The sequence below is a fragment of the Camelina sativa genome, chromosome 8, assembly GCF_000633955.1.
Source record: "Camelina sativa cultivar DH55 chromosome 8, Cs, whole genome shotgun sequence".
In the NCBI taxonomy this organism is placed as follows: domain Eukaryota; kingdom Viridiplantae; phylum Streptophyta; class Magnoliopsida; order Brassicales; family Brassicaceae; genus Camelina; species Camelina sativa.
The window spans coordinates 17,118,423-17,126,839 of record NC_025692.1 but is presented as its reverse complement, the minus strand read 5'-3'; the positions used below and the strand labels follow the sequence as shown (position 1 = coordinate 17,126,839).

At 41.0% G+C, this 8,417-nt stretch overlaps 1 pseudogene; it reads left to right on the top strand.

Moving 5' to 3' along the window:
- Positions 2,649 to 7,800, top strand: LOC109125952 (annotated as a pseudogene).

Here is an 8,417-nt window from a genome sequence, read left to right as displayed (position 1 = left end):
GAAACATGTGTATAGGGAAGCTAATTGTCTTGCCGATGGATTAGTGAACTATGCTTTTACTTTGGCTTTAGGTTTTCATTCCTTTAGTTCGGTTCCGAGTGATGTTGCATCTTTGTTGCACCATGACGTTTTGGGTCCTGCGTGTCCCGCAGTGTTTCTGTTGTAACCGGGTCAAGTTTCTTTAATTAATAAAATCGGGGAGAGCTCTCCCCGCTGCCTTACCAAAAAAAAAAAACTTTAAATCTTAAACTTTCAATTCTTAATCTTAGAAATTAATTCATAAACCATAAAACCAAAACTTAACCACTATGATATATGTACATAAAACCAAGCTTTAATACTTATAAGAAAGTCTAGTTAATATAATACATCCAAAAAATGAAATCTAACACTGATAAAAAATTTATAGTTTTCTAAATCTTATTTTTTTTTTATCAAAACTTAACCCTAAATCTTAAACTTGTTCATCAAACCCTATACATTGAACCCTAAATCTTCAAAATTTAAACTTTTATAATTTTTATATAGAAATTAAAGCATAAACCATTCAACCAAGATATAACCATTATATATGTATAAAAGCAATGTGTAAAACTATTTATTATTTACTTATAATTCAATATTTCCAAAACTATTTACTTATAATTTATTTGATATAGTCATTTTAAAACCTAAAACCAATCATTTTTAAAATTAAAATCAAATATAATATTTTTCTACATCTAAAACCCCAATTATAAAGTTTTGATGCAATTAATTATTCTTTAAATAATGAAGCGTTTTCATTGGATGATATGTAAACACAAGGATTAACCCTATCAACCGTTGATTGATTTAATCCAACGGACAAAATACCTTCTTTCTTTTTCTCCCCGTCTCTTCGTCGTTTTCCCTCTCCTTGGCCGATGAGACTTTCTCTTCTTCTCGTCTCCTTCCTTTTTTTTTTTTTTTATTTTTTTTATTTTTTTTTTTATTTTTATGTGTGGTGATTCTCTTTTGTCTCCTCCTCTTGTTGCTTCAATCAATTTCATCTTCATTTGTGTTGTTGTTTTCATCCTCTCAAGTTGTTAGATCTGGTACCATAGCACTTTCTCGTGGATCTCAGATCTTAGGTCTCAACCTCATCGTTTCATTGATACAAGGTAGATTTGCTTCTTTCTTCTTCTTATTCTTCTCAATTTGGATCTATAAATTAAAGTCATTCTTATAATTCTTCTCTACGAGGGTGGTGGTTTTCTTTCCTCTAAAGCTCGTTGTCTCTCCATAATGATGGCGCTGCTTACCCTTCGCGGTAAGTTGAATGTTCTTTCTTAGAGATTTTGGATTCAATTAAACCCAGTTTCTATGTGTATCTACAATCGAATTGGATTAGGATTAGCCATTGATGATTATGTTTTCTCCTTGTATTTTTTTTCCAGTGATGTTATCAAGGGAACAAAACTATCTAAGACGAGCTGGGTGTCTTCTAGGATTTTATGAAAGAGTTTCAATGTTAGGGTGAAGAGTTCGATCTTGATTGACCTATTGATATATTTGTGTGTATTTCTCAAGCTACTGAGGATATTCGACATGGCAAGGTTTGTGATATATAGAAGTGATGGTGTTAGCTTTTGCTGCCTTTGAAGGAGAGTATCTTATTTTTTTTGGGTTTCCAGATGGTAATTGTTGTAGATGATGAGGACAGAAAAACGATTGAGATTTGATAATGGTGGCATCGTTGGTAACACCTGAAGCTATGGGCTTTTGTGGTTACGCACGAGACTGGAATTGTGTGTGTGAGCATGAAAAGTGAAGCTAAGATTTCAAGCACAAATCAAGCTGAGATTCAAGACTGCTACAGATAAGGATGTGATATGTTAAGGTCATTTCAAATGGCTTAAAAGATGGAATACAAGGCAATCCAGACTTGAGTGTGTGCTTCAAGCCATTAATTATGTAGTTGTTCATCTACTCTTTTTTTTAAGAGTATGATGAATTCTTATTATTAATTATGTTTATAATTTTATTTTCTAATACAATTTTTTTTAAATCACGATTTTATAAAAATAAATATACTATTTTATTTTTAGTATCAATTTACTCCAAACAAATATTATTCATAATTTAAATATATTTCAAATAATTAATAAAATATAAATATTATTATTAAAATAATATATATAATTTGTATAAATGATGTATAAATAAAAAATCCTAAATAAATACGATTATAGTTGTTAAATAGTCATCAATTAGTTACCAAATTTGACAACTACATTATGACTACTCATAAACTACTTATGTTCACATTTTATTAATCGTAAAATTGTCATTAAATAGTCATAAATATTTACGACTAGGTGAAGTACAGAAGTGCCAAGTCAATAAATTAAAACTGTAGAGTCCAAAGTTACAGCAGCATTGGTCTCAGTATTCTTGAGAAAATCAAGAACGAAAACATAAAAGTAAGTCAGAAATATTATTAGAGAGGAAGTTTTAGGCGATTAGTGCGCCGTAACCCTAATCGCCGCCTTCTGCTGGCCTCTCGCCGGCAAATGAGAATTTTGCAATGGTCAAGTAGAAAAGGAAGCCCCCTCCGTCTTGCCCCCGTGTGCATCCAAGTTTGTCCGTGTCTTAACTCAGGCAGTAATGACCTCTTCACCCCCGCGATGGAGATCTCATCCTCTCTAATTAGTCCGCCGGTCGATTCTTCCCATTCAGTCGAGGATAAGGGAGCGCTTCCCTCATCCCCTGATACGAGAATTGAGTCTTCCAAGGATGCTTCTGGCACAACTCTTCAGATCCCGTATACCCAGGTCGATACTCAGGGTTCTCTCTTCGAGCGTCCTGCGATGGGCTCCCCTTCAATGACGACTTCAAACTCAGTTCATGTTCTCCTTTCCGATGCGGAAGCATTGAACATCTCAACTCAGGGATCACCAGACGACTCCGTTCACCTTAATCCTTCCTTCGGGGGACTTGAAGAAGGGGTTCCAAAAAATCCTTCCAAAGCTAAGCTTCCCTGGGCTACCACGTTTAAGGCATCTCTTCGAAATTTAACTCAAATGGATCCTCCGACCTTCCTAGAAGACAGAACCCCAGTGGTGGTTGCTCCACTGTCTGTTTTGCTGAATACTGTAGAAATGTGGAAGGGTCACCTAATTAACCAATTCCACGGACTGTGTCCTCCAGCTGGTAAGATATACGCAGACCTAAATCCGATTTGGGGTCGTTTCAGTGACATCACGGTTCATATCATCTCTGAGACGGCTGCGGTCATTTACATTCCCACAATAAACACTCGACAGTGGGTAGTGGACATCAGTTTCTGGAAAGCTGGTAACTGTTCTTGTACAGTGTACCCTTGGTCTTCAGAAGGTCCCCTTGAGCTAGAAGAGCTTCACACAGCGCCAACATGGGCAATTCTCAAGAACGTTCCTCCCCAGCTATACTCTCTCCAAGGAATCAGCGTCATAGCTAGTGCTATTGGGAAATCTCTCCATACTGAGAAATCTCGTCTAGATCCGATAAACATAGGGGGAACTAAAGTAAAGGTGGTTATCAACCTAGGCTCTCCTCTTCCATCAACGATGGTGGTGAGGGACGTTCAGGGTAATTCCACCCGTGTGGCAGTTGAATATCCCCGACCTCCTCTGAAGTGTCTTAATTGTGGTAGATATGGGCATTTATTAAGTAGATGCTCCAAGCCATTAATGAAACGACTCCCATTCAAAAAGGATGTTCCTGTCGGCTCCAAAGAAGTAACTCACACTTCTGTTATCCTGCCTTCGGATCCAGTAGCCTCCAAGGAGTCTACCTAGTCACCTTCAGGGAAAGAGTGCGCAAAGGTTGTCAGAAAGAGTAGAAGGCGCTTCAGATCGAAGAAGCGTTCTAGAAGTACTCCACCCTCGATCAGTATACGTAATGGACTTCTGAAGGAGATTTCTAACTCCTCCTTCATAACAGATCCTAAGGGCAAAAGTCAATGGGTGGCAAAACAGGATATCAAGGTCTCTGGTAAAGCTTCTGCCATGATTCCTGATTCGATTCCTACTCATCTCAAAGCTCCTAACATTACTAATTCTCCGAGTCTCGACACTGAGGAAGGCAGCAGAGGAGAGGCCTCTAAGAAGCCTGAGAAGGGGATAGATCTGAACTTTCCCATCCCTCCAGGTTGGGATACAATATCCTCTAAGGTCAAGAAGAAACACTTAAAAATATGGCACAGTTCAGTTAGCTCTAAAAATCCAAGGGTTCCTGCTCCTGTTCGGGGAGGAGCTTCGAGCGGATTCACACATTTTTGAAAGCCTCGGTTTTCACCCCCCCTTTTTGTTATTATGGCGACATTCTGCTGGAATGTAAGAGGCTTCAAATCACCTTTTGGTAGTTAGTTTTCTAGAAACTCGTGTGGCAGAAGCTAGTATTAAACTTCCAACTCTCACCAATTCCTTTGCGGCGGCGTTTCTATATGGGAAGCACACAGATTTGGAGAGACGACACCTTTGGGCTGATATTTCAGATTTGGCCTCTTCTACTCCTCTAAACCACACTCCATGGGGTCTAATGGGAGACCTCAATCAAATACTCTCCGCAAATGAGCACTATTCGGTGAACCAGTCTGTGATGCCTTTGAGAGGGATGGAGGATTTGCAGAACTGTCTTAGAGACAGTGACTTGGTAGACCTGCCTTCGAGGAGAGTATTCTTTACTTGATCAAATCACCAGAAGAACAACCCGATTATCAGGAAGCTGGACAGGGCATTGGTCAATGAAGAGTGGATCTCGACATTTCCTAGCACAATAGCTACCTTTGATTCTCCGGGAGACTCAGATCATTCCCCTTGCATCCTGAATATTATAAACCAACCAGTAATAGCAAAGACAAGCTTCAAGTATTTTTCATTCCTCTCAAATCATCCCAACTTTGTTACTCGGTTAACTGAGGCCTGGAACGAACAAACTGCAGTGGGTTCGGCAATGTTCTCCCTAGGGGAGCATTTGAAGAGAGCAAAAATGGTTTGTAAGACCCTAAACAGAGAAGGTTTCGGTAACTTGCAGCAACAAACTAGCGAGGTGCTGGAATATTTGGAGGCAGTACAAGTCCAACTACTTTCAAACCCTTTGGACATCTTGTTCAGGCAGGAGCATATTGCAAGGAAATAGTGGGATTTTTTTGCTGTGGCCTTGGAGTCTTTTTACAGACAAAAATCAAGAATAAGGTGGCTTGTGATGGGGGACGTTAACACCAAGTTTTTCCACAGAACTGTACTGGCGAATCATGCAAAGAACCTTATTATCTCCCTGCGCGGGGAGGATGGGGCAAGGATGGAGAACGTGGATCAAATCAAGCAAATGATTGTGACTTATTACACCCATTTGTTGGGTTCTCAAAGCGACAGAGCTGCTCCCTTCTCTACCGACCATATTCGGTTTCTCCATCCCTTTTGGTGTGATTCCACCTTGGCTGCCCAGCTGTCAGGGATCCCGACAGAGGAGGAAATTACTCAAACTATTTTCATCATGCCCAAGGATAGGGCTCGTGGACCTGACTAGTCCCCGGTGGAATTTTTCTAGGAAGCTTGGCCCATTGTTAAGGAGAGTACGGTGGCAGCAGTGACTGAATTCTTCAGAACTGGTCATCTCCTGAAGAAGTTCAACTCCACAGCAATTACACTCATTCCCAAGGAAACTAGAGCTGACCTCTTAACTCAATTCCGACCTATCGCTTGTTCCAATACGATATACAAGGTCATAACTCGGCTCATTTCGAAGAAACTCAAGCTTTTTATCTCCCAACCAGTTCAGGGAAACCAAGTAGGATTTATCAAGGGTAGACTGCTTTGCGAGAATGTATTGCTGGCTTCGGAGCTAGTGGAGGACTTCCATGTTACTGGAGAGACAACAAGAGGGTGTCTCCAAATTGACCTCTCTAAAGCCTATGACAATGTCAACTGGGAATTTCTGATGAACCTCCTCAACACCTTCGAACTCCCCTCAGAATTCATCAACTGGATAAGATTATGTGTCTCCTCCCCGTCGTATAGTATTGCATTTAATGGAGAGTTAATTGGGTACTTTCAAGGAAAGAAGGGTATTCGGCAAGGTGATCCTATGTCCTCTCATTTATTTGTCCTTGTCATGGACATCTTAGCCAAATCCTTGGATAAAGGCGCTCTTGAAGCTAAATTCCAACCTCACCTAAAATGCCTGGCTCCTTTCATAACTTATCTCATCGTCGCAGATGATGTCCTCGTCTTCTTTGACGGTTCCCAATCCTCTCTAGAAGGCATTTTAGGGATCCTGGATAACTTTAAACTAGGTTCAGGGTTGGGTATAAATAGACACAAGACAACGTTGATGATTGATGGGGGGGACTTCGATAGATGTCACTCTCTCTCAACTCAATGTGGAGTAGGACACGGTTCCTTGCCTGTCAGGTACTTGGGGGTCCCGCTAATGACTCAAAAGATGAGGAGACAAGACTATCAACCTCTGCTGGATAAGATAAACAACAGGTTTACCTCTTGGACTGCAAGACATTTATCCTTTGCGGGAAGTTTACAACAACTGAAGTCGGTGATCTTTTCCACAATAAACTTCAGAACTTCTATCTTCATTCTCCCCAATCAATGTTTACTCAAGCTGGAGCAAATTTGTAATGCATTCCTTCGGAAAGGAGCCCCTATCTCCGCCCAAGGAGAAAAAATCTCGTGGGAGGTTGCTTGTACAACTAAAGAAACCGGAGGGTTAGGCTTGAGGAGATTGACCGCTTGGAATAAAGTGATGGCTCTAAAGTTGATCTGGCTTATCTTCTCTGCGGCAGGGTCTCTGTGGGTATCCTGGGTGAGACTGCATTTGATAAGGAATAAGAATTTTTGGGAACTAAATTCAAACTCGAGTGGAAGCTGGATATGGCGTAAGCTGTGCAAGCTCCACCCTTTGGCTCGTCAGTTTATTTTTTGTGACGTGGGATCGGGAGTTACAACTAGCTTTTGGCATGATAATTGGTTTGGCCTTAGTCCCCTCATCGATATGACAGATTCCATTGGTCCCCAAACAGTTGGTCTACCTATCGACGCAGTGGTCAGAGATGCAGTTAGAGGAGGTGAATGGTGGATTGCGTCCAGTAGGAGTTGGAATCCAATCATTTCCCTGATAAAAACCTGCTTACCTGATCTCGGCAATATAATGGAGTGTGAGCAGGATGATTCTTACTTGTAGAAAATTGGTCAGCATCAGCCTTCGAATAGGTTCTCAACGGCCACCACTTGGACAACTATACATCACCCTGGGGATCCGGTGCCCTGGCATTCTGCTATCTGGTTCCGTTATCAAATCCCTAAGCTTGCCTTCATCTGTTGGGTTGTTACTTGGAACAGGTTGCACACAATGGATCGACTGAGAAGGTGGGGGATGAATATCCCTCCTGGCTGCATGTTATGTAATACTCACGACGAGTCCCGCGATCACCTGTTCTTCCGGTGTGAGTATAGTGCTGCAATCTGGAGGTTCTTTACCCAAAGAGCAAACTTGAATCCGTCGTCGCTTTTTATAGTCTCGTTACTTTGGTTGAAAAGAGCTCCCAACAGCAGGAACATCTCCACAATAATCAAACTCGCCTTCCAGGCTTCAGTTTACTTTATCTGGAAGGAACGTAACGTCCGCATTCACACTAGTAAATCTAGGCCGTATTTCCTCATCATCAAGGAGATACAATTGATGCTAAGAGCCCGACTCAATCCTCTCTCCTTCAAACAAAGCTCTGCATCCCCGGGTGATTCTATCCTCTGCACATGGTTTCATCTCTTCCAACCGATGTGATCCTTTCTGGTTCCTCAATTTGTCCCCGAAGCTCGCTGTCGTTTTCCCATAGCCGTTCTCAGCTGGGGGCAGGTAGGGTTGGTAGGCTTTCTCCTTCTTCTTAATAGCACACTGATTCATGTGGGGAGCACCAAGGTTAATAATAATCATGACACCATAAAATCCAAATTGGTTGTTGAATGGTTAGGCAAAAAAAAAAATAATCCTTAGTCAAGTGATCACATCATTCGTTTATTCAGGTAATCTCTCTTATCAGCAATGCTCAGACTCTACGAATTTGTTAAAAGCTGGTTGTTCAAAGCTGGTCTTGCAATTCTCCTACTCTTCGCATTCGTTACATGCTGGTCGTCGTTCAAAGCTAACCGTCGAAAGCTGGTCGTTCAAAGCTCCGAGTCTAAGGATTCATTTTGTTCAAAGCTGGTCGTTCAATGCTATCACTCTTTAGATATGTATTCAGAGCAGCAGCTCATATCACTCATCACTATCCTAATATTTCGCCCCGAATGTTTAGACTGGGGTTTGAAGGGAGAAAGTATCATACCATGCATTACTCAAATAAGCTCTTTGGTTAGCATGATGGATTTGAAGTTGCAGCCGAAGCCGGAGTCAGAGCTTAT